The 25,744-nt window shown below is 40.0% G+C and overlaps 1 protein-coding gene and 1 long non-coding RNA gene across 7 annotated transcripts in view; one reads left to right on the top strand and one right to left on the bottom strand.

Moving 5' to 3' along the window:
- Positions 1-6,008: 6,008 nt before the first annotated feature.
- LOC138415879 (uncharacterized) lies at positions 6,009-15,171 on the bottom strand. Its single transcript, XR_011247433.1, has 5 exons — positions 14,964-15,171; positions 14,518-14,672; positions 11,459-11,571; positions 6,804-6,958; positions 6,009-6,196 (listed from the first exon to the last, which is right to left on the bottom strand). It is a non-coding gene; the product is annotated as an uncharacterized lncRNA (long non-coding RNA).
- A 5,072-nt stretch (positions 15,172-20,243) lies between these two features.
- AKT3 (AKT serine/threonine kinase 3) overlaps positions 20,244-25,744 on the top strand; it is a 281,419-nt gene continuing 275,918 nt past the window's right edge. For all 6 annotated transcript variants that reach the window (XR_011247672.1, XR_011247671.1, XR_011247673.1 and 3 more), the window contains exon 1: positions 20,244-20,826. The gene's annotated coding sequence lies outside the window, so the exon portion shown is untranslated. The remainder of the gene's footprint in view (positions 20,827-25,744) is intronic.

Here is a 25,744-nt window from a genome sequence, read left to right on the forward strand (position 1 = left end):
ATATTTTATAATAACTATAAATGGAGTAAAACCTTTAAGAATTGTGAATCTTTATATTGTACCTGTAATATATAATATACATCAACTCTACTTCAATTTAAAAAAGATTACAAAAATACTACAGACCAATATCCTTATGAACAGAGATTCAAAGTTTTTCCTAAAAATTTAGAAATTAATTTCAGCTATATGTAAAAAGGTTGACACAATATGACCAAGTGGGATTTGTCCAAGAAATACAAGGTGAGTTTAACATTAAAAAAAATAAAATAAACAAATGTAATTCACCATATTAATAGAGCAAAGGTGAAAAGGCAAACAAGTACATCAATAGATGCAGAAAAAGCTTTTAACAAAGTTCACAGAAATTTATGATAAAAATTCTGAACAAACTAAGAATAGAAAGGAATTTTCTCAGTCTTATAAAGGGCAGCAATTAAAAACTTGTACCTAACATTTTCCTTAATAGAGAAATACTAAAGTTTCCCCACAACCCACATCCTTTTACTACTTATATTTGATATTACAGTGAAAGTCCTAACCAGTATAATAAAGCAATAAAAAGAAATAAAAAGTATACAGGTTTGAATTAAAAAGTAATCTTTATGTATAGATGACATCATCATACACATATGGAGCTTACACAAAAGTTGTTAGAAATCAATAGGCTAATTTAGCAAAGTCCTAAGATACAAGGTCAATATGTAAATATCAATCATATCTCTGCATGCTAGCAACAAATAATCAAATTTATGAAAAAGAACCATTTATAATAATTTTGACGACCATGAAACATGTAAGGATAAAATTAACAAATATATGCAAGATTTGTACATTGAAATTTTTAAAAATTGTTGAGAAAAAATTTAAATACCTAAATCAGTGGTGAGATATGCCAGGTTTGTGAATGGAAATTCAGTGTTTTTAAGATGTTAATTCTCCACAACTTCATCTAGAGGTTCAACAAAATTCCAATCAAGAATCCAAAGTATTACTTTATTGGCAGGAATTGACAAGCTGACTCTAAAATTTTTATGTAAGAAATAACCTAGAATAGACAAGATAGTTTTTAAAAAGAGGAGCAATGTTCCTTCAAACTACTTGTTTTTGAAACTTACTAGTAAACTTTGGAGAAGGCAATGGCACCCCGCTCCAGTACTCTCGCCTGGAAAATCCCATGGACAGAGGAGCCTGGCAGGCTGCAGTCCATGGGGTCGCTAAGAGTCCGGTACGACTGAGCGACTTCACTTTCACTTTTCACTTTCATGCATTAGAGAAGGAAATGGCAACCCACTCCAGTGTTCTTGCCTGGAGAATCGCAGGGACGGGGGAGCCTGGTGGGCTGCCGTCTCTGGGGTCGCACAAAGTCGGACACAACTGAAGTGACTTAGCAGCAGCAGCAGCAGTAAACTACTATGATCAATAGAGTATGATGTTGACATAATTAAAGAATGTAAGTCAATGGTATAGAATAGAGAATTCAGAACTAAATGCACATGTATATGGACATGATTTTGCTGTTGAAAAGATAATAGACTTTTCAGCAAAAGATACTGGAATAACTAGATATCAATACTAGGAAAAGAATGAGCCTCAATCCTTGCCTCACATCATACACAAAAATTTTCCCCAAATAGCTCATAGACCTAGTTGCAATTGACAAAATTATAAAATGTTTAGAAGAAAACAGGAAGAAATTTTTGCAAAGATTTGTTAAATATCCTACATGAGATGCATAAAAATATTGATAAATTGGATTTCATCAAAATTAAGAAATTCTCCTCTTCAAAAAATATTGCTACAATATATAAAAATGGGGCTTCCCTGAGGCTCATCAGGCAGAGGATCTGCCTGTAATGCAGGAAACGTAGGAGATGCAGGTTCTATCCCTGGGTCCAGAAGATTATATAAAATAGATAAACAACAAGTATTTACTGTATAGCACAGGGAACAATATTCAACATCTTATAATAATGTATAGTTGAAAAGAATCTGAAAAATATATACATTATAAATATATATAACTGAATCATTTTGCTGTACACTTAAAACTAATATAATATTGTAAACCAACTATAATTCAATAAAAAATAAAAATAAAGAACACATTAAGAAAATAAAAGGAAGGCCACCAGCTGGAAAACAGTAGTGGAATTTCATATGTCTAACAGAGGATTTATACCCAGAATATGTAATGAACTTTACAACTTAATAACAAGAAGACAAACATTCTAATCAAAACAGAGAAATGATATAAGAAGACATTTCACAAAGGCAGATACATTCATAGCCAACAAATACATGAAAAGATGATCAACATCATTAAATTTAAACTAAAACCTCCATGAGATCACACAATACACTCCCTAGAATGGTAAAAATTAATATGACTGATAATATATTCTTTATTGGTGTGCATGTGGAGGAATTGGAATTCTCATACATTGCTAGTGGAAGTATAAAGATGGTACAATTGCTTTGGAAAAGTTTGGAGTTTTTTTTTTTTTTTTTTTAAATAAAGTTAAACATCTTATGCACACGACCCAGCTATTCCATTCCTAGATATTTACCAGAAAGAAATGAAAACATATGTCCATCCAAAGATTTATATAGGAATGTACACATTCATAACAGTCAAAATCTGGAAACAACTACAATATCAGTCAACAGATGAATAAACAAATCATGCTATAGCCGTACAATGGGTAATCATCTAGCCGTATTTCAGGACAAACAATCAATATACTCAACATAGGTGATTCAAAAGCAATATGGTGAGCATAAGAAGCTGGATACAAAAGAGTGCATATTGTATCATTCCATTTATGTGAAATTCTAGAAAAGAGCATAACAAAGCAGTAATTACCGAAAGTAGATAGTTACCTGAGACGGCGGAAATGTGGTGGGGAGGCTGACCGCCAAGAGGCACAAAGGAAACTTGCACAGTGATGGAAATAATCTTTATTTTGACTATAGTGCTTGAAATGAAGTTGCTCAGTGGGGTCCAACTCTTTGCGACCCCATGGGCTGTAGCCTACCATGCTCCTCCATCCATGGGATTTTCCAGGCAAGAGTACTGGAGTGGGTAGCCATTTCCTTCTCCAGGGGATCTTCGTGACCCAGAGATCAAACCGGGGTCTCCTGCATTGTAGGCAGACGCTTTACCATCTGAGCCACCGGGGTGTAAGTCTCTTGAAACTGCAAACTTAAAACAGAGAATTGTATTTTATGTAAATCATACTTGAATAAACTTGATAAAAAAAAGCTAGAAATTAAAAATTTAAAATACGACAGCTAGTTAAAACTTTTAGAATAGTACGTATATGAAAGTAAGGCGATACATCTGTAACCCAGAATTCTGCCCTGTAATTTACCAAGTACAGACTGACAAGTCCCTCTTGTCAACCATTGACGTTAAGTATCGTTGAGTTTTGAATAGCTCAGAGCTTAGGGGCATCCACCTTCCTCACAGTCAAAAATCCACATGTAACTTTATAGTTGGTCCTCCTAATCCGTGGTCCTGCATTCCAGAATTCAACCAACCACAGATCATGTAGTACTGCAGTATGTATTCAGTGAAAAAAAATCTGTGTATAAGTGGACTTGCCCAATTCACACGTGTTACTATCATCTTCATTTTACAGATTGCAAAATGGAAGTCTCATTACATATTTGCCCAATTTTACATGGCTGGTACATAGTAAAACTGCAACTCAAACCAAAATTCCAAGTCTTCAATCCTTTGTCCATATATATTAATATATATACATACATTTATTTGCAGGCTTTTCTAGAAGACTTACTAATAATCCTAAGCCTCTCCTTCCTTAATGCTCTGAAGAAATTAATAAGCAAGTGATCTCAAACTGCATATATTTGTTTCCTTTGTTGGACAAGAGCAGTCTTAGAATTGTACATGGTCAGCGTTCTCCCCTTGAGTTCTTTGTATTTACTGTCTTTGTAATGGTTCCTTGCATTAAAGCCTCTCCTCAATCCAAGTTTCTGTCTAGGTATTTCTTAATGATTTCCCTCGCTTTGCACTCCCAGGATTAGTCTTTTACACTTTATATCACATACTATTAACAAGCGTAACACCGCAGCCAAGGTTCTAACCTCCATATGTAACTAAAGGATAAAGAAGAATCAAATGTTATACAGTTAATTAATAGTTTATCTTCAGAACAAACTCTCCTTTTCCGTACTATCCATTGGAAGGTGGGTCACTGGAAAAGGAGTTACTTATAAAATGGCAAAATAATGCAAAATTATACTCATTAATAAGACAAATATAACAATTTATCTGTAAATTGTTATGCTCATAAATATGCATACACATATGTGCTGCAGATTTACTGAACTGAAAACAAACTTGGAACTCACTAAAAGATTATATTAAAGTTCTGAATATATTTCTCAGCTAGAAGTATTAATCAACCTAGAAGAAGTAAAAAAAAATCTTGATATAAAAAAAGCCAGGACACAAAACAAGTCTCAATAACTTTTAAAGAATTGAAATCATACAAAGTATGTTCCCATATTTTGGAGAATTAAGAAACAAACGTCTAAGAAAAACCAGAACACAAATAAAAATTATTTTGAACTAAAAGATTATGAAAAGATCACATCTCAAACACGATATACCACTAAAGAAGTCTTTAGAGAAAAGTGTATAGCCTTATACACATAACTAGAAAAAAAGAAAGGTTAGAAATGAATTACTTCATCATCGATCTCAAGAAGTTAGAATAAGAACCACGAAATAAAACTTGCAAAACACTAGGAGATAGAAAATTAGAAAGAGAGCAGCATCTAATGAATTTAAAATGTTGGTAAAATTGACAAACTTCTGGTAAGAATCAATCAAGAAAGAAACAGAAAAAAAAAAAAAAACCCAGAAATGAAAAAGGTGACATTAGAGATTCTTCAGACATTAAAAAGAAAGTAAGACGGTATTGTCTTTAAAAACCTCATGTCATTAAATTTGGAAAGTTTAGATGAAAAAAAACTCCTTAAAAAATCATGATATATTCATATAGTGGAATCTATAAGAATGAAAAATACAGCTACTCACAACAATATGTATGGATTTTAAACACATAATACTGAGAATAAGGAGAAACTCAAACAAAACAATCTTAGTTGTGGATTGACAAATTGGAGGAAATAATGAAAACCAAGGAAATGATTACTCAGAAAGACAGGATAGTGTTTATTCTTGAGGGAGGAGGCTCCAGCTGGGGAAGCGCACACTGGATTTAAGGTTGCTGCTCATGGAATCTATACATATGCTTTAAGTACCTTCTGCAAAAACAGTGTTTCACAATTTTAAAAATTAAATTAATACATAATGAAAAAGAAAGTGCCATGAATACTCTTCATTTTGCACATATTAGTTCAATCTCTTTCTCTACTTCTCAAGAAAATATAGTATGTTGTACACTGACTATTAAAAAAAATACATTCTTTTCTGAGTGAAGCACTGAGCTGATTTTGTCTCCTCTTGGAACTAAAATTTTGATTGCTATAACAAGGTTGCTGCTGCTGCTTATTTGCCTCTGACTCTTTGTGACCCCATGGATACTGGAGTGGGTTGGCATGTCCTCCTCCAAGGAATCTTCCTGACCCAGAGATTGAACCCATGACTCCTGCATCTCCTGCATTGCAGGTGAATTCTTTACTGCCGGGGAAACCCTGTAACAAGGCTGCATATATCCTATGTGTATATTTATCTCAGCAGTCTTTTTAGTTAAGAATTTTTGAAAACAGTAATAGATTCAAATGTTGACTTAAGCAGATTTAAATAGTCCTATAAATATTGGGTTGGCAAAAAAGTTTGTTTGGTGTTTTCCATAAGCTGGCTCTAGTAGTGTTCAGTTGCCTTTAACTTCATTCAAAACAATTGTATTGTGACAACTGTCATAAAAGAGTGCTTAAAAAAAAAAACTTGTCAAAATTGGTGAATTTTTGTGTAGACATTTTAATATAGAAGACGGAAGAAAAAAGCAATATTTTTGGCATGGTATGTTTTATTATTTCAAGAAAGGTAAAAAATACAACTGAAATGCAAAAAAGGATTTGTGCAGTGTAGTTGCTGTGATGGACCCAAGGTGTCCAAAGTGGTTTGCGAAGTTTTGTGGTGGAGATTTCTTGCTGAATCCATGGTCAACGGTCTGGTAGTCCCAGTTGAAGTTGATAGCTATCAAATTGAGATATTAATTGCGAAAAATCAATGTGGGAGATAGCCAACAAACTCTAAATATCCAAATTAAGCTTTGAAAATCATTTGCACCAGCTTAGTTATGTTAATTGCTTGGATGTTTGGGTTGCACATAAATTAAGTGGGAAAAATCTTCTTTTTCTGATCATACTTCTGCATGTGATTCTCAACTTAAACATAACAAAAATGTTCCCTTTTTAAAAAACAAATTGTGATGGGAGATGAAAAGTGGATACTGTACAATAAAGTGGAATGCAACAGATTGTGGGACAAGCTAAAAGAAGCCCCACCAACCACACCAAAGGCCAATCTTCATCCAAAGAAGGTGATGATGTTGTGTTTATGGTGGGATCGGAAGGGAGTCCTCTATTATGACCTTCTTCTGGAAAACCAGATAATTAATTCCAACAAGTACTGCTCCCAATGAGCCCAACTGAAGGCAGCACTCAATGAAAATCATCCAGAATTACTCAAAAGAAAATGCATAATCTTCCATCAGGATACTACCAGATGCATATTTCTTTGATGACCAGGCAAAAACTGTTACAGCTTGGCTGGAAGATTCTGATTCATCTGCTATACTCACCAGACATTGCACCTTCGGATTTCCATTTATTTCAGTCTTACAATATTATTTTAGTGGAAAAAATTTCAATTCCCTCAAAGACTGTAAAAGGCACCTGGAACAGTTCTTTGCTCAAAAAGACAAAAAGTTTTGAGAAGACGGAATTATGAAGTTGCCTGAAAAAAATGGCAGAAGGTAGTGGAACAAAACAGTGAACACATTGTTCAGTAAAGTTCTTGCTGAAAAATGTGTCTTTTATTTTACTTAAAAATTGAAGGAACCTTTTGGCCTATCCAATATAGACAGAGTTTTGAGGTTAAATTTGGATTTTTCCTCACTAAGGAGCCAGGGAAAACTCTTAGTCAATAGTGCTAAACTAAGTTAGTTTTTAAGTACAATCCACATAACTCTTCTCTCTTTGTCAAAGTTCTGAGAATGCTCTTCTATTTCTCACACTCTTGTTGGACACCACTGCTCTGTTACTTGCTTAGGTTTGGGTCTTTATGACTCTCTGTGGGAAAGGCTTGCTATTTTTGTAACTGCTTAAAGTTCACTTATTTTAAAAATCTTTTTTGGCAGGAAAAGATAACTACTAACTGAGGGTTAGAAATGGTTTTCTATTGCATGTAAATGTGGTCACTTTGACACCCTGGCTCATTGTTATCCACCCCCTCTGGGCCTCCTACGTAACCTTTTTTTTTTTTTTTTCAATTTCTTTTATTTTTTCCCTTTTTATGTTTTTTAAATTTTATAAACTTGACTTATTACACCGTGTGAATTTAAGGCATATAATGTGTTACTTTGATACATTTATATGCTGTAATATGCTCGCCCTTGTAGTAATATTTACCGCATTACATAAAGATAGTACAATATTGTTGTCTATATTCATTACACTGTGCACTAGATCTTTAGGACTTTTCTGCAAGTTTGTACCCTTAAATAATATTTGTCTTATCCCCCCATCCTCTAACCCCTAGGAATAAACATTTACTCTAATTTTTTTTTTTCAGGTTTAACTTTTTTATTTCCACTGTGCTGCAGGCTCTACCATAGCATAATTCGACAACTTGAGACCTGTTTTCATGTGAAAAGTGTGGCTTCCTTGGTGGCTCAGATGGTAAAGAATCCACCTGCAATGCAGGAGGTTCAGGTTCAATCCCTGGATTGGAAAGATCCCTTGGAGAAAGGAATGGCTTACCCACTCCAGAATTCTTGTCTGGAAAGTCCCATGGAAAGAGGACACTGGCTAGCTATAGCTGGTGGGGCTGCAGAGAGTTAGACATGACTGAGCGACTGAACACACACACACAAGGTACTTAATGAGAAGCAGACTTACCTCCTGTTCTGTTTCCCACAGCTTGGGATATTCAATTAAGAATAATTGGCAATAGGATAATTATTTAATTTTTAATGACTTTCTTATGGTGATTTGGGTTGATAAGTAGCTTGTATATTTTAAGCAATTACCTCTTCCTATTTCTGAGGTTATATCATCATTTGAAAACACATTGGTTGAATTGGGAAAAGTACTCAGACGTAACCAGATTCAAATGCTGAATAGATGGGTTGACAAATGAGGACACTGTTACCAGTTTAATCCCCATATGGGCCAATTAGTTTCACATAGAGAAGAACTCTGTTCCAAAGCCACAGATTGCACCATTAACCCCAGTCAGCCGTCTCCAAATTGTGTGTCATTGATCACGAGAGGCCCAGGTATGAGTGTCAATAGCTCAGAGCAAACCCATCATCACCTCTGAGAGCAGAGCCATTCTGTTATCTTACATGTTCTTCACCTCACAGGTGAAGGAATATTACAGTAAGACAGAAAAGCTGAAGACCTCTCTGCTCCATTTCCCGCACTCCACAATCCTATTATAAAGGGTGAAAAATTACAACTGCATAGCTTCCATTTTGGTAAAAAATCATCATGCTTTAGAGGGAACTGGTAATAGCATTATTGATAAGCAATACAACTGGCAAGCAACAAACAGCTTGTGGATTCACTTCACCAATGACTAACTCCATGACTAAAGGTATCTTGGAAATCCTAACATTGACCCAAACAGAGAAGAAAAGCCAAATACATACTTTTCTGAAAACCTTGTTACTCCTGGTTAGTTTGTAGAGTAACAAAAACGAATATCAAAAGTACAATTATATCAAATACGAAATCTATCACATGTGACTCCTGAAACAGTCTAAAATGTAAAGGTTTGTTAATCTTGGATTTTTCTGGCAAGAATACTGAAGTGGGTGGCCATGCCTTCCTCGAGGGGATCTTCCCCACCTACGATCAAACCCATGTTTCCTGCATTGTAGGCAGATTCTTTACTGCTGAGCCACCCAGGAAACCCCTTGTTAATCTTACTCATGCTCAAAACAAACAAAATCTTACCTAATTTAATTCCTTGCTATGAAGAAAGTTTCAGAGCCATCCTTAACTTGGGACTAAGCCTGAAAAATTATCTCAAAAGGTAATTTGGGGTAAAATGAGGTCAAATTAAAGTAATTTTAGAATAGGCATTAATAAAAATAATGTCATCCTTACCATCACTTTGGCAAACCTATAATAGATGTTTTGATATGTGTATCCATTTAGCATACTTATCTTTTGGTAATAGAATGCAATTAAGTTAAAGATAAAACTGATTTTAGCAAAAAGCGGATGCAGTTCTACTTTGTAACAGCGCCAACATTCTTGGTTCTTCATGAACCTTTTGAATTAAGCCCAAAATTTAGAGGATAAAAAAACGATGATTTAAATCTAATGACTGGGAGCCTGGATAGATATCCTTTGTGAGTCATTTCTTCTCTTAGGTAGGAACTACTTTGCAAACAGGTTTGGAGTTCATGGACATTTTCTATCCTATGTTCCACATGATGTTTATTTTTCCCATTCCTTGTCATTCTTGCTGTTCCTTACCCTGCAAAGCCACCTGAACACTAGAAAAAAAATAAAGTTTCTTTATCACCGGTTTCAGAGAGTAAAATAACTCCTTTTTCTCCTCCTGAGTTTGGATCCCAACTGAAGAATGCATACAAAAGGTAGGTATTGGAGAAGAAAACAGCAACTTTACATTAGCACAAGTCAGAAATGTGCATTTAAGCCTGCAGACAAGTGAGCTTGCTCATAATTCACACCAGAACCAGAAAACCACAGGCTACATCGGCAGAGTAGTTCTCTGTTGGCACAAGGGGAGCAGGCATGCACCCCAAACACAAGGACCTGAGAATGGGTTAAGTGCCTGTAGGAAGTCTGGGGGGAATTCCTATGCGGGCATGAAGGAAGCAGGATTTGGCATAGTGAAGCACAGCACGACCACAATGCAGACTTCAGCTAATCCTCCGCGTGTGTGTGTGTGTGTGTGTGTGTGTGTGTTGCGGGGGGCAGGGGGTGGGTAGTGCTGTGCTGCGGGAGCAGTAGAGAGATCTGGGGATATGGATGGGCCTATAGGCTTGTTCTAAATTGAGGCAAGGGGCTAGCCCTTACATCCCAGACGGTAGTCATTGGGAAGGGAGTGTGATCTAGGATAAAGCTGCTCTCAGTAGAGGACAATTCCTAGGAAGGGGACTTAATTAAGAAGTGTCAATGACCAACATTCTGAGCAGCTGGAGAAATGTCTGCTTCAGTCCTCAAAGGAGGGGTTGCAGATCTGGGCATGGTGCCACTACAGTGTTGAAGGAACTCAATCAAATGCATGACATATACCGCCTTCTGTTCAAGGCACTAAAATGCAAGTTATGATTCAGTTTTCGTCCTACATGCATCCTACAAGTATTGCGCTTGGCCTTTCCTCCTCTATGTCATGGAGCACTGATGCCAGCAAAATTTCCCCACCTGTCTACAAAACTTTTTCTATCCATGCAAATACTTTCCATGTTCACTCTCATCTTGGAGAAGTATCTACCTTCCATTCAAGGTAGGTACTATTATCTTTATTCACCTCCCATATCCTTTTGAAACATTCTTCAATAATCCCCTCTTTCCTTCATTTTCAATCTCTCTCTCTCAATTAGCTCTTTTTTCCTTTTCCCATTTATATTGTCTGATTTCTCTCCTTCTTAAAAAAAGGAACTCTCATCACCCTGGATCCCCTTCTGGCTATTATTTCACTTCTCTGTCCAACTTTTTGAAAAACATGAAATGATCTGACGGATCACTGGCTTCAGTGTAAAGCAGACCTCAGTGTGAGCCCCCGTTCTGCCCCTTGCTAGGCTAGAAGAATTTCTTAATTTTGTTTTGAAATTTGTCATTTATCTCTGAATTTACTTCATCACTTGTAATGTGGGAATGGCAATTCCTACTTAATGAAGTTGTAATGAAGGTTAAGATTAGAGTACGGTAGAATAGAAATGGTGGGTGTGAATTTAATTTCCCAAATTCAAGGGTTTCTAGAACGAACTATATTTCAATTTTGGGTCTCCATTAGGGTGAGTAATTAGAAACTTCCTTTCTGCCTGGGGTTGTCAAGAAGTCCTGGAGGAAAGGCACTGGGGAGACTGGCTTCCATGGTATCAGTTCACGAGAAGAGAAAGGGCTATTGGTCTTGGCTGTACACACTGGCATCTTCTGAGATGTCAGTTATCTCAATTGCCCTTTGCTGCTGAGCTATCCCTTAGTCCCCTCAGTGTCATTTGCTGATGTGCGGGAACTGCAGTGCTAATCTTACCTCATAGTTGAGCGTGGGGATCTCGTATGTCCTCTTAAACCTCAGAAATCCCAGTCACACAGGAATTGTGTTGCTGCCCAAGTTAAGCTGCGCACCTGGAAGCTCTGTGGGGACTGATCGCGTACATTAATCATAGGGACGAGACAACCCCTGGCCTTTCCATCCATCTACAATCTCACAAGGAAAGAAACACAACTCCTGTCTTTGGAGTCCTGAAGACTGTCAGGTTATTTACTCATTTTCCCACTTGGGCTGGCCCTTCCCCAGAAACCCACCCATCTCCTCCTGCTAGCCTGAGGAGCATTTTAGAGGTGGCACAGTGAGTGAGGCCTTGTTCTAGGCATTGCATAGTCTCCCAAGCCTGCTGTTTAAAGCCCTAGAGTTTACATTTCTGCCGAAAGGCTGCTGCTGCTGCTGTTGCTGCTGCTGCTGCTGCTGCTGTTGCTGCTGCTAAGTCACTTCAGTTGTGTCCGGCTCTGTGCAACCCCATAGACAGCAGCCCACCAGGCTCCTCTGTCCCTGGGATTCTCCAGGAAAGAACACTGGAGTGGGTTGCCATTTCCCTCTCCAAGGCATGAAAGTGAAAAGTGAAAGTGAAGTCACTCAGTCGTGTCCGACTCATAGGGACCCCATGGACTGCAGCCTACCAGGCTCCTCTGTTCGTGGGATTTTCCAGGCAAGAGTACTGGAGTGGGTTGCCATTTCCTTCTCCACAGAAACTAAAAAGCCAGGAAAGGATGCCTTTCCTTGTCAATCTGTTCTACCGTCTCTTTCCTGAGGCAATGATCTAGCACTGTAAATGTTGAGAAAGAGCTAGGGGAGTCATAACCCAGAAAACAAAGGTGAATATTTCAAAACAGCGTCCTGCTACACTTAAGCAAAATGCCAGAGGGGAACTTACTCAGTTCTCAGTTGTTGTTGTTGTTTAGTTGCTAAGTTGTGTCCGATTCTTTTGCAACCCCAGGGATTGTAGCCCGCTGGGCTTCTCTCTGTCCATGGAATTTTCCAGGCACAGAGCACTGGAGTGGATTGTCAGTTCCTTCTCCAGGGGATCTTCCCAACCCAGGAATTGAACCCTCACCTCCTGCACTGGCAGGCAGATTCTTTACCACTGAGCCACCAGGGAAGCCCAGCTCATAGTAGGTTTCAATAAATATTAGTATCTATTTCCACTACTCCACTATCCCCTCTTCCTCAATTGGCCATTTCCTCATTAACTCTTTGAAGCTATCATTCCCATTATACCATGAAATTGCTTCCATAAAAATAACCAATGATGTCGCAGTTGTAAAATTCAATAGAGACTTATCAAATTTTCTCTTTTATTTGCCCTTCCTTGACAGCATTTCCACTGGCAAATACATCTCCCTCCCCCTTGTCGAAACTTTCTCAACCTTGGCTTTTACAACTTCTGTTTCTCTCCTTACTCATTTGGCTATTTATTTTTCCCTCCGTTTTTTTTTTTTTTTTTTTTCTGCCCTCAAGAATTAGCGTTTGCCAAGGTTCACTTTTTAGGATCACACTGCTGCCTGCTGTCATTTACCCCATGCTCTGATGCAGACCCATAGCTTCAGACCAAGTCTTCTAGTCTGACCACCATATTTTCATATTCTCAAATGCCTCTAATATTAAATTAGCTAATTCCTACAGAGTGCTTAACACAATCATGTTAGCCACTGTATTTATTACCACATCTAACTGAAAGTCTGAAAAGTGTACATTAAATTTAATATTAAAAATGGTCCATTTTCTCTTCTCTCTCTCACAACCTTGCCTCTTAACAACCCTCCTCCCCAAAATAAGCACTAACAACCATAGTGTGTACATGCTCACACACACACAAACACACACACACACACACACACACACTCCTCATCCCAGGGCCAGGAGGGCAGAATTCTGGACATCATCCTTCATTCCTCTTTTTTATACTATCCCTTTGCCCACCATCTAATCACTCTGCCCTGATGGTTCTACATCAGAAATTAATCAGGAGATTCTTCTTTCTTCTACCTCTCCAGTGCTCTTACATAAATATAGACTCACGTTTTCTCATGATTATTCTTCAAGCCCAGCTCAAATGTTTTCATGTCACTGAAATCTTCCCTGCACCATTTTTTTCCCCCTTGGAGTTCCTGATGGTACCCTCTATTGCTTTTGTGTTCCTTTCACTGCCTGGAATGTTTCCTTCTGCCTTGTCAATTTCTGGACCTCATTTTATTTTACTTATTTTTTATTGTTTTGGTCAGGCTATGTGGCTTGTGGGAACTTAATTTTCTGACCAGGGATCAAACCTGGGCCTTTGGCAAAGAAATGCAGTCCAGTCCTATCCACTGGTCTGCCAAGGAATCCCTAACCTCATCTTAAAGCTCAATTAAAATGTCATTAACCTCTCTTTAGGAGAAGGCAATGGCACCCCACTTCAGTACTCTTGCCTGGAGAATCCCATGGATGGAGGAGCCTGGTGGGCTGCAGTCCATGGGGTCGCTAGGAGTCAGACATGACTGAGCGACTTCACTTTCATTTTTCACTTTCATGCCTTGAACACCTATTAACCTCAATACATTTTTTTTTTTTGGTAACAGCTGATAATTTTTTATACACCCCTATAGCTCGAATGGTAAAGAATCTGCCTGCTAGGCAGGAGATCAGGGTTCAGTCCCTGGGTTGGGAAGTTCCTTTGGAGAAGGGGATGGCAATCCACTCCGGTATTCTTGCCTGGAGAATTCCATGGACAGAGAAGCCTGGTGGGCTACAGTCTGTGGGGTCGCAAAGAGTTGGACACAACTGAATGGCTAACACACATGTAAGTAGGAAACAGCAGATATTTATCCTACAAAGAGAATATGCTTTTCAATAGGCATTTAAAACTGAAATTTTAACTGAGAGCCCCAAATACAAAAAAAAGAGAAGTGAGATTTCAAGTTAGGTAACTATTAAGAAGAAAATAATTCAAAACCTATTTTATAACTCAGATATTCTTGTTCACTTTAAGAATATCAAATAGTTGAGACAGAGGTGATCTGTGTATGGACTATACTGGGGAAGGTTGAACTCACCATCTCCAGTGGGGAAGGGATGGAGAATGCTTCTTCAGCTCATGCCAGAGGGGCAGCCATGGGCTTCCGTGGGATCAAGTGTAGAGCTTGGGATATGTTCGTTCCCTGCATTGAGGGGATCCATCGAAACTGGGAATCAGGTTGCCCAACTGTTTCTATGGCAGAACCACAAGGGAGAGAATGGTCAACAGGTGAGTATTTCCCAAGGCCCAGATGAAGCACCACAGGAGAGAAGGAGTGGGCTGGAGCCATCTTGAGTCTGCCTAGGAGACCTCCGCAGAGGCTGGGAGGACCCCAACAGGGAGACTTCAATAGGGCTGAAGAAACTGAAGCTGAAGAGTGAGTAGGAATAGGCAGCTAAAAGAAAAGGTGCATTGCCCACATTGTAGGGGTTGCAGTTAGAGAAGTCTGGAAGAAACTCTCCAAAGAGCCCCTGGAGAGCCAACCTGAAACACAAACAGGTCATGGGCCGGTGATCTTCGTAGTCCTGTGCACACAGACTATGCTTGGTTTAATGCTCTTCTTTGCCCTTTTAAAATTCTTCATTCTTGTTCCACAGTGGCGCCAGCATTTCCGTTTTGCACTGGGTCCTGCAAGTCCTAGTGGGTAGGGGGGTTATGTATGTCAGGCCAAGAGAGTGCAAAACTGGATTACAACAGACAAGCTAGATAAGAACTGTTTTGCTCTTCACCCTGAGACTGCCTTGTGGGGTGCAAGAGGAAAACGAGATGGAGAAATAGAGAAGCAGAACTGTTTTTCCCATACAGGCTTTCAACCTAAAAAAAGGCTTGAATTCTAAATTAAATTCAGGGTTTTGATTAAAATCTAATTTTTGACTGAGAAGTATTTGCAACTGAGAGTGGCCATAGTTTTACTTAGGAACTAAAGGTGAATAGAAAAATTCTGATACTGAATTACCTCTTACCATAAAAAAAGCAAACTAGGATTATTTAATGAAATAGTGCAAATACAGCAATTGAAGGGCTTTGTAGTGGGTATAGATTTGAATCATTCCAGTTGATCCAGAAAGTATTTTCATTAGCAGAAGTTGTGTTTTAAAATAGATGGGGAAACTTTCTGGAACAGAACTGTATTTACATGAGATAACTGAGGAAGGGGTTGAGGTGATTACCTAGGTGAAGGTTGGGAATTTACTGTCATTATTTCACTGCTAGCTGTTGTGTTAAAAAGTTCAGTCCTCTCAAAGCAGGTTCTGAAACAGCTAAAAAGGCGCATCATCTCAGGAAGTCAAAATTATATCCTAAAATGAGGTTGTGGGATTAAAATATGGCATTATTGGTATTACTGCATACCTTTATTTAGCTGCCATCCGAATAATAATATGTATGCTCTTGCTTTGGAATCAGAACCTGGATTCTAGGTCAATGCCCCACAAGCAGTTATTTGATTGTGGTCAATAACTTTCTGTGGGCTCTCTTGATGGCTCAGTGGGTAAAGAATCTTCCTGTAATGCAGGTGAGACAGGAGATTTGGGTTCCATCCTTGGGTCAGGAAGATCCCTGAAGGGGGAAATGGTAACCCACTTCAGTATTCCCGCCTGAAAAATACCATGGACAGAGGAGCATGGCGGGTTACAATCCATGGGGTCACAGGGAGTCAGACACGACTGAGCGACCAAGTCCACACACACACCATGACACATATACAAAAAATTAAAAACTTTGTGTTCAGACCCAAGGGTTCTTAAATATAAGTATTAGGTTGCTAACAGACTTAGCTGTCTAAGAGAGAGCATGATAATATCAATGCAAAAATTTTCATTCACCCTCTAGTAACATAGTAGGGAAAAAAAGTCTGCTAATAAAACAAGGGGGAGGTTTCCAGAGAACTTTGAGTATCCCCTTTGCACGTGGCATCAGATTAGTGACATACTTAACCCTCGGGTATTCTCGTGTGTTACTAATCTAGCCCCATGTCTTATAAAGACAGTATCTGTGAAAAAGAGAAAAGACAATTAGTATTGATAACTATTGTAACTTACTCTTCTGCTACTTATACCTGGACTTAAACTATGCTCTTCTGAAAATTGCTCTATTATCATCTAGGATATTCATTAGTTATAGTTATAGACTTAGCATGGTTATTTCAGAAACCAACTGTGGCAGAGACTGGCTGGCTGTTCATCAAACCAATTTCTTTTTCTTTATGGGCTAGACTCCTTTTCATGGGTTGCCTTGTAGTTTGCTGGCTTTGGAGTGTTCTAGCCAGCGGAATGTGAATAGAATTGAAATGCACAAAACTTCTCTTGAGTGATCCTCCATGTTTTGCCCCTTTCAGCCAGCTTGCTGTCATGATTACGTGTTGAACATGTCATAACTCAAACATGGAAGAAACTTTATTCTTATAAATGCTTGCCCGCCATTCTGAACTTTACGTGGATGAGAAATACATTTCTACTGTTGTATGCAGGACAGATTTTCACATTTGTTTGTTTTACCAGTTAGTGTTAACAGATATATTTATGTTTATGGTAAAGGAATTTTAGCTTGCTGATCAGTCACTATGTTTTAGATACCATCTAATATTTCGTCACATTGAATTCTCATAATACGCTGTTGAAGTAGTTGTAACCATCCTTGCACCAACGAAGAAATTAAGGCTTAGAAGAGTTCAGAAACTTGCCTGAGACCTAAACTCTGCAGAGAGAGGATTTGAACTCAGATTTCCAAGTATGCAATGTGTGTTCATGATCTTTCCAACAAGCCATCCCAAGAGAAGAGTACAGCATAAACTGCACACAGGACACAGATTTATTTGTCCATCAAACATATTTTGTGCATACTGTGTGTCATGTTATATTCTAGATACTGGAGACAAGATATCTTTGTTATTAAAGCACAGAAACAGTAACTTAACTTTTGTTACCTGATGTCCTGTAATTCTCTATGTGCCTTCTAGTTTAAGTTACTCCCAAGCAATGCTTGGAGGAAGGCATGGCAATCCACTCCACTATTCTTGCCTGGAGAATCCCCATGGGCAGAGGAGCCTGGCGGGCTGCAATCCATGGGATTGCAAAGAGTCGGACAAGACTGAGCGACTAAGCACAAGCAACGGTAGAAGTACTAACAAATAGCTCTCAGTATCTTATTTACTCATTGACAGTCAAGAAGAGTAAATATTTTTCTTAAGATATATAAATAACTAGTATTGAGAGATGTTAGTTTTAAGAATTTCTGGCTTAGTAAAGAATGAGGGTATGTCTCTAAAATTTAGGAGGGATATTCCCATAGATAAACATACTCCTGTTGCCCATATTATTGGAAAGTGATGACAGTGAAGAGGAGAAATCTAGAAAACAGTCTATATGGAGTACCATCATCTCACAATCAGCAGATTCTCCAAAACTCATGATGGCACAGTCTAAGAGAAAGAACAATGCTAGTTAAATGACAGTGCTATAATCAATTCCTATGTAATAAAAGCTGACATGCTTTTATTACAGAAATGGATGAAACTACCATAGTAGAAGAACAAAACACAGAAGAAATAAAACTACAGCTTTTCAAATACATGAAGCCTAGGGTACATAATCCATGGCAGTTTATACAATATTTACTTGTATGTTGTAATCCGGTTAAGATTTAATCCAATCTGAAGAGACTGAGAAAAAATTTGAGGCAATATGGCTAGCTTTCCTCATAGCTCAGTTGTTAAAGAATCTGCCTGCAATGCAGGAGACCTGAGTTTGATTCCTGGGTCAGGAAGGTCCCCTGGAGAAGGAACTGGCAACCCACTGCAGTATTCTTGCCTAGAGAATCCCCATGGACAGAGGAGGCTGGCAGGCTACAGTCCACCGGGTTGCAAGAGTCGGACACAACTCAGCGACTAAACCACTTAGCGACTAAACCACCACCATGGCTCATAAGACAAATTTGATTCTCAGAAATATGTTGACGTTAAAACTGGAAATAAAATTGCAGTTGATCAGAGATATCTGGTAATTCAGAATATCACAAGTCTCAGAGTTAAGTATTTAACAGAGCTTTCAAAATACTCTTTTTAACACTGGTGTCATAGGGACTATTTTCTTATAAAGTGACTTGGGTTATTATAGAATAAAAATCTGACTCATTTTTGTTACTCTTAAGCAAGAAATTTTTAATGAAATCACTTTACCAGTAGGGACTGTTAGAGGTCTGATAATTACGGCAATAAATTATATACTTTTAATACACAGATAAGCTGAATAGAGAGGCTTCCCAGGTGGCTCAGTGGTAAAGAATCTGCCTGCCAAGGACGGAGATGCAATTGAGAGATTCAGGTTCCATCCCTGAGTCAGGAAGCTCCTCTGGAGAAGAAAATGACAACCCAGTATTTTTCCCTGGAAAATTTTATGGACAGAAGAGCCTAAAGGATAGAGTGTATATTTATTATCAGTTCACCATGTGCTGGGAAATATGGGAAAAGGAGAAAGGAAGCAATTGGGGACTTTTACTTTTGGGTGGACTGTACATCTTAAAAAAGCATATTTTATTCTGAAACTGTCAAGTGTAGTGTTTCCTTTGCAAATGGAGAAAATTGATTTTAAAAGCCCTTTCTTTTCTTATTAGGTTAGGTTCCATACTCCTTCCTGTCCACAATCCCAATAGATGTGCCTTTCACAACAGATGTCGACACAGATGTATAAATACAACTCCCTATGTAAATACCAGGGGTATAGTGTAAAAGAATGATTACCAACCCAGTGTTGTCAGGAAATGGAAAAAGCACAGTAGGAAGTGCCCTTCAGAAGCAGTAAGTCTTCTACAGAAAGAGCCCAAAAGCACTACCAAGAACCTTGCATTGGAAGAAATAGCAGGTACATCAACAAGGCTAGAATCACATGGTGAAATGATATGATTTTTTCAAAGTGTTCCAGAAGCAACAATACGTGGTGTCAGAAAAAGTAAACTTTCATAACTTTCTGGAGTATGATGTATGGGTAAAAAAAAAAAAGGCCATTTTGCGAAAAAACAAACAAAAAAACCCAAAACAAAACCATCTCCTTTATAAACATTCTCAGGAGCCATGAACTTCAAAAGAAAGCAATGCTGTCTTCGTAGTGAATGCAATACATCATGGCCTCCTCAAAGTCAATGAAAACTGTATACTATCTCTAAAAAATGTGAAATTTTAAGGTTGAATTACGATGCTACTGTAAGGTGTACACTATTATGTGGCGGTTACTGCTTACAGGAAGCGCTGGGATGGCTCTTCCGAGAGAGGTTCTAGGACTGGACAGTAAGGTCTCCCCTCTGTACTGACCCCAGAGGTGCAGAGGGGTGGGGTCGCTTCTCGCCCCGCTGCTAGTTTTCGGGGGCGCGCCCCTACAGGGAACGGCCCATCTCGGGGGCCTCAGGTCCCGGCCCTCTAGCTCCCGGCCCGACCTCCCCCGAGCTGCGGCGGGCGGGAGGAGAAGCCCCGGGCTCGGCTGCTCGCGGAGGGCAGAAGAGCCTCCACTCCCGGGCCTCGGGTGCCTGCCGCACGCCACGAGGGCGCGGGGGAAACCCACAACTTCCCGCCCAGGAACGACGCCCCGCTACTGGCTCCGGCTGGGGGGTGTTCTCGCGAGAGGAGAGGGGGCGCTGGCCGCCGCGGGCTCGGGGGCTCGGGGAAGCCCGCGGACGGGGGCCCGCGGGGAGGGGGCAGAGGCGGCGGGCCGGCTGGGGACGCGGGGAAGCCGCTCCCGCCAGTCGCCGTGCGCCAGCCCCTGACGTCAGGAGTTTTCCTCAAAGTCAACAACAAGCCCGCGGCGGCGGCGAGAGCTGATCGCGGCCGCCCCAGCGGGAGGAGGGGGCGGGGAGGCGGCGGCGGCCCCCCCACCCCCCAGCGGGGCGCGGCCCTAGAGGAGGCCGCAGACCCCCGACCCGCGCCTGGCCGCCAGGGCCTCTCAGAGCCTCCCCCCGCCGCCGCCTCGCCTCGCCGGCGCGACCCGGCCCCCGCCCGAGCGGAGTTTTCTGGTGATGAATTGAATTTGTAGCCGAGATCCGATTCCCACGTAGAGTCTCCGCCCCCTCCCCCCCGCCGCCTCCCTCCTCCCGCCGCCGCCGCCGCCGCCGCCGCCGCCTCCCGCTCCAGCTCCGCGGCCCGGCCGGCTCCCTCCCTCCCTCCCCTGCAGCCCGCCGCCTGCCCTCCCGCCGGCCACACCGGGCTCCAGGGGGGCCAGAGGCTCTGCGGGGTGGGGGGAGGACAGGAGGGGAGGAGGAGGGAGGGGGACCCCCGAGTCGCCCCCTCTCCTCCCCCCGCCCCCCGGCTCCATCCTCCGCCGCCGCCCGAGCAGCTGCGGGGCCGCCGCCGCCGCCTTTGCAGGTAACAGCCACCGCCCCCCCACCCCCACCCCACTCTCGCCCTCTCCCCGCCGCGCCTGCACTCCCTCCGGGGCCCCCTCCGGGCGGGGATGGCGGTGGGTGAATGAGGTGGGGGCGTCCGGCTTGTCACCGCGCCGGGGGCGTGGGCGTGGGGCTGGATCGCCGGGGGCTGGGGTGAGGGATGCGGGTGCGGAGGCCGGGGATGCCCGGCGCGGGCGGACCGCACCCCTCACTTTGAGGGGGAAGCCGGGGCGGCGTTGCGCGGGGGCCGGGGAGGGTGTTCCCGGCCTATCGGTGCGGTCCGGGTCTGGGCCGCCCTGGCCCGGCGCCTCCGGTCTCGCTCGCTCTGCGCCACTCTCGCTCCCGCCCCTCACCCTCCCCGCCGGCCGGCGGCGTGGGGAGGGGGCCCGGCTCGGCCTGGGGTGGCGGCGGGGTTATGTAACGCGGGGAGCGCCGGTGTCAGGGCGTTTGGGTGGGGGGAGGGGGCTGTCTGCGCGTGGGTGGGGGAAGGCAGGGATGCGACGGCTCCCCGGGGTCTTGTTCGCCACCCCATCCCCCCGCCGCCGCTGCCGCCGGCGCACAGGAAGAGACGGCGCTGGTGGGGTGGGGGGTGTGTGGGAGGTGGGGAACGTGCTTGTCTGTGTTTTTAATAGTAGTGGGTTTTGATCCGCTCGGGAGTTGTGTACTAAGAATAGAAATGTGCGGAAGATGCTGGCTTTGGCGGATCCAGTGATGCTGTCGCTGCTGGCGGCGGCGGCGGCTCTGGCTGCAAGTAAACAAACCAGCCTCTTCCTCGTCCACCTCCTCCTCCTGCGCATCGGTTTGCATCAGCCATGATGCTGGTGGGGCCGTTTTGAGCCCAGAGTTGAAGCGGAGCCGGTTGCTGTGTGCACCCAGACTCCTAGGCGGGGTCACCCCTTGTTTGGGATTTCCCGGGAATCTGCAGTTAGGCTCGATTGAATTTCTTTGGGGCCAGGGTTTCGATACCGGTATTTACTGTTTATCTTCTGAAAGTAAAGGAAATGCTTACCCATAAGTCAAGGCTGGGATACTCATGTTACTTGCATCAAAATAATGTTATGAAAGTGACACCAACACGTTCCACCAGTGTGGTAATTGATCGAAAGCCCAGTAGTTTGTAATTGATAACGTTTCCAAATAGAAATTCAACAGTGAAACCTATGTATCTGTAATAATTACTAGTGTTGATAAAACGTTCACTTTTTTAGTTCATCGTGACGCGAAAGAATGTGAAATAATGACTTTTTTTTGTAGTTAATACGTTGTCAGCTGTCTGACATCAATTTAGATGTATGTTTCATCTTTGGTAAAGTATGGTCTTATAATTAATATCTTTTAGTGCACTATAAATCATTAAACAACTGTTGGACTTTGGTTTTGGTGAAAAGTCATTAAATTAGGTTATAGATTGTTGGAAAACAGTTGAAAAAGCCGAAGGAGAAAGAATCCTATAAAGATGGTCTAGGAAACTCCTGTCTTCAGAACTTGTTATTGTGAAATATGTAAAAATGAATAAGAATATTCCAGGAGGTAGTTGTCTATAACGTGAAGACAACTTTTATTGGCGTATCTACTTACTAGTATTACTAGTTTTCCAAAGTATACGACAATGCACAATTATTTGTAAGGTATATGTCGGGACTGTAGGTGTTTTTTTTCTTCCGCCCATGCATAATCTAGACTTCGAAAGTTTACCAGTGAGACTGTATTTGACGGTCTGCTTTATGTTTTTCTCACTAAAGTTTACCCCACTATCTTTGGTTAGTTTGAGCTTTTAATTTTGTAGTGAGGAAAGTGTATATATCACATGATTGAGACAACATTGGAAGTTAGAGACCAATAAAGAGTTTTGGCTTTGTGTTTGTATTGTGTATTTGCAGTATGTAGTATGTTTTCTTAGAGTGTTTTAAAAATAATATCGTGTCTAAAGTCATTCTGGAAAAAAATTTACGAAACTATTACTTGTATTCATCTTGTCCCATACTCCTAGCCTTTCTGTAATGATTACTTTAGTGAATTGTTTTCCAACCTAAAATTAATTTTTACTTTGACTCTTGAAGTTGTGTGTTTAAAAATATTACTTTGGGTGTTTTTGTTTATGTGATTCTAATGGCTGTAAAGTATTTTAAATAAGATTTTCATTCATTCATTGAACAAGTACTGGAGTGTTGACTGTGTAGTAGGGACTGATTTGATCGAAAACTTTTACTACTTACATTTCATCCAGAAGATCACTACTATTAGTGAATTTGTTTTCAGAATCACTGCAAATCTAAACATGTTTTGGTTAAACATATGGAGCAAATGTACTTAGTATAGAGTCTTGTGAAAAGTAAGGATTTAAGGTTTTTTAAATTCTAGCTCTCTAAACATGAGACCTTCTTACAAAAAAACTCAATGGAAAATTTCAACTATTTAGGTTTCTTTAGAAAGAGGAACTGGTTTTACAAATTGATTTTGTGGAAGTTTAGAATTTACTTAAACTTTGCATAGTTTATGAAAAGATGGTTAGACTTTGTTGTTACAGCTTTCAGTACTAGACTTCACCCTTGTGAAGATAAGGCAGTTATTGTTAATGATGTGTTAATTGGATTTTTTAGCATGATTTGATAGGATCTAGTCTTTATACTGTGATTAAGTTTCAAGCACTAAAAAATACTTAATTTAGAACCATTAGCTTTGAATAACGTAAAATGCAGGGCATTTAATTTAGACCAAATCTGTCCTGTAGTTTGACTTGATTTTTATTTTTAATATAAAATATAATTAATGCACATGATTAATTTTTGTAGATTTGTATTTATTTAAATTACTTAAAATTTCTGTTTTCCCGTCTGGGTTTTAGAGTGTGCATCAGTGTTCTAAGTCTCGGTTTCATGCAGCATGTACTTTTCTGTAGTTTCCTGAATCATTTTATGATAACTTAAATATTTCATCATGGTCTTTTATGTGTGATAAGAGCTGGATTCAATTGAGAGTTAATAGGAGCCAGTGCCTCATGAGTGCTTACATGTTCCAGGCACTGTTTTATGTGCTTAACATGTATAAATGCATTTAATCATCTAATAGCTGGTTACACTTCTGAAAGAGATTTTCACAGGAGAAAACACTTTTCCTTGCATTGTAAAATTTTTGTTTCATTTGAACTTTCTTAGTTTTGAAACACTTCTTTTAGTGTTTTCCTAACCTGTTTATACCTATTATTAGAGTTCATAGTGACAATGATAAATTTCACTAATGTATTACAATAAAATTTACACAGAAATCAAGATAATATGATTTGATTATCATCTTATATCATGTCATATGTAAAAAAGACATATTGACTGATCCACAACATTTTTTTTCATTTTTTTCAAATGCCAAATTAAATGCCTCAGATGTTTACATGTTTCAGTCTAAGCACTATAGTCTTTGAACATGTAAACATTTCCTTTACCAGAAAATCTTCAAATAATAGTCAGTAGGTAAATAAATGTATGCTCCTTGACCTGTAGATTTCTTAGTTCTTTTTCTTTTCAATTCTCTGGTTATATTTGTTTATCACCAGTTACAGATATTGCACATTTTTATATGGGTATATGTTTCTAATATTCAGAGAGAAAAGTAAAAAAAAAAATACTGGAAGAAATAACTTAGAGATTTTCAAATGAGAATTTTTCTATATATTAATTGAAAAAGTCTCTGACTATATTTGGGAGTCTAGGGGATGAGAGAGGGAGAAAGATATTTTTGCCAGTATTGGCATTTAGTCCAAATTTTGTCTGAGTGAAATTGATGTTTGAATGTTTTATTAACCTTTTGAGGACTGGAACTGTGTATAATCAGGATACTGTCACCTGAGATGGCATCTATAAGTGAAATAGGTACTCAGTAGCTTTGAACCTGAAGAACTATAAATAAGAGCTGTTTACATCTAGTGCTACACTTTTGTTTTTATGGCTAAGGAAACTGAGGCACAGAGAATTAAAGGACCTTATACTCTGAGCAGGGCAGAGTTGGGAACAGGGACCCAAGTTTGCTACCCTGCCCTGTGCTCTTTCTAATGCACCGCTGAGATGAACTTTGTTACAGGATTCCATACCTACTGGTTAATTCTCAGTTTAATCAGGAGTAAAATCTGTCAGGCTGATTAATGGCATTTTTGTGTGTGTGTTTGGGTGGGTGCTTTTTGTTTTATAATCAGGAAGGTTCCCAAGTCAGAATTTAGAAGGATTTTACATGTATATTAAAAAAATATGGCCAACCATGCAACTGCGATTCTTTTAGTAACAACCTTCATCCTGTCCATTGGTCATTATATAAGTGCTTTCATATAGAGACAAGCCACATTTTATATTAAAAATGTAGGGGTGACTTTGTCAGTAGCTTGTTCAGTGGTTTAGGAGAACCAAAGGAATTCAATAAGCATTTTCTTAGTTGTTTAAAATTAAAATATTGACTGTTTACCCAGTACAGGTTGCTGTTTTTAATTTGATTAATAATGGATATGTTGGTTGAAATGACACTCAAATGCCCTGAACAGGGATGAGGAAGAGGGCAGAAATGGTTTATGGTTTTGTATACATATTTCAAAGTTTATAAAGTTGATTATTAAGAATTGGCAATTTAAAATAACTGATATTTTGTGTGAAAGTTAGAAATCTTGCCTATGCTTATTCAGATATTTCCCCATAGTGTGAAACAGTGAAGATATCTATATAGAAAGAGTTTAAAGAAAATCCACAGAGTATATTATAATCTGAAAAGAAGAAAGGTATCCAAAGTATATAGTTTGTATTGTTCATTTCCCTATATGATATATTTTTAGCAGGATAGCAACTCATAAAAGGACAGACTGGTTTAGAGTTTTTTGAAAAGGACATCAGGTTACCTTGAATTTCCTTTCTACTCCAGTA

The sequence above is a fragment of the Ovis canadensis genome, chromosome 12 (assembly GCF_042477335.2).
Source record: "Ovis canadensis isolate MfBH-ARS-UI-01 breed Bighorn chromosome 12, ARS-UI_OviCan_v2, whole genome shotgun sequence".
Classification (NCBI taxonomy): domain Eukaryota; kingdom Metazoa; phylum Chordata; class Mammalia; order Artiodactyla; family Bovidae; genus Ovis; species Ovis canadensis.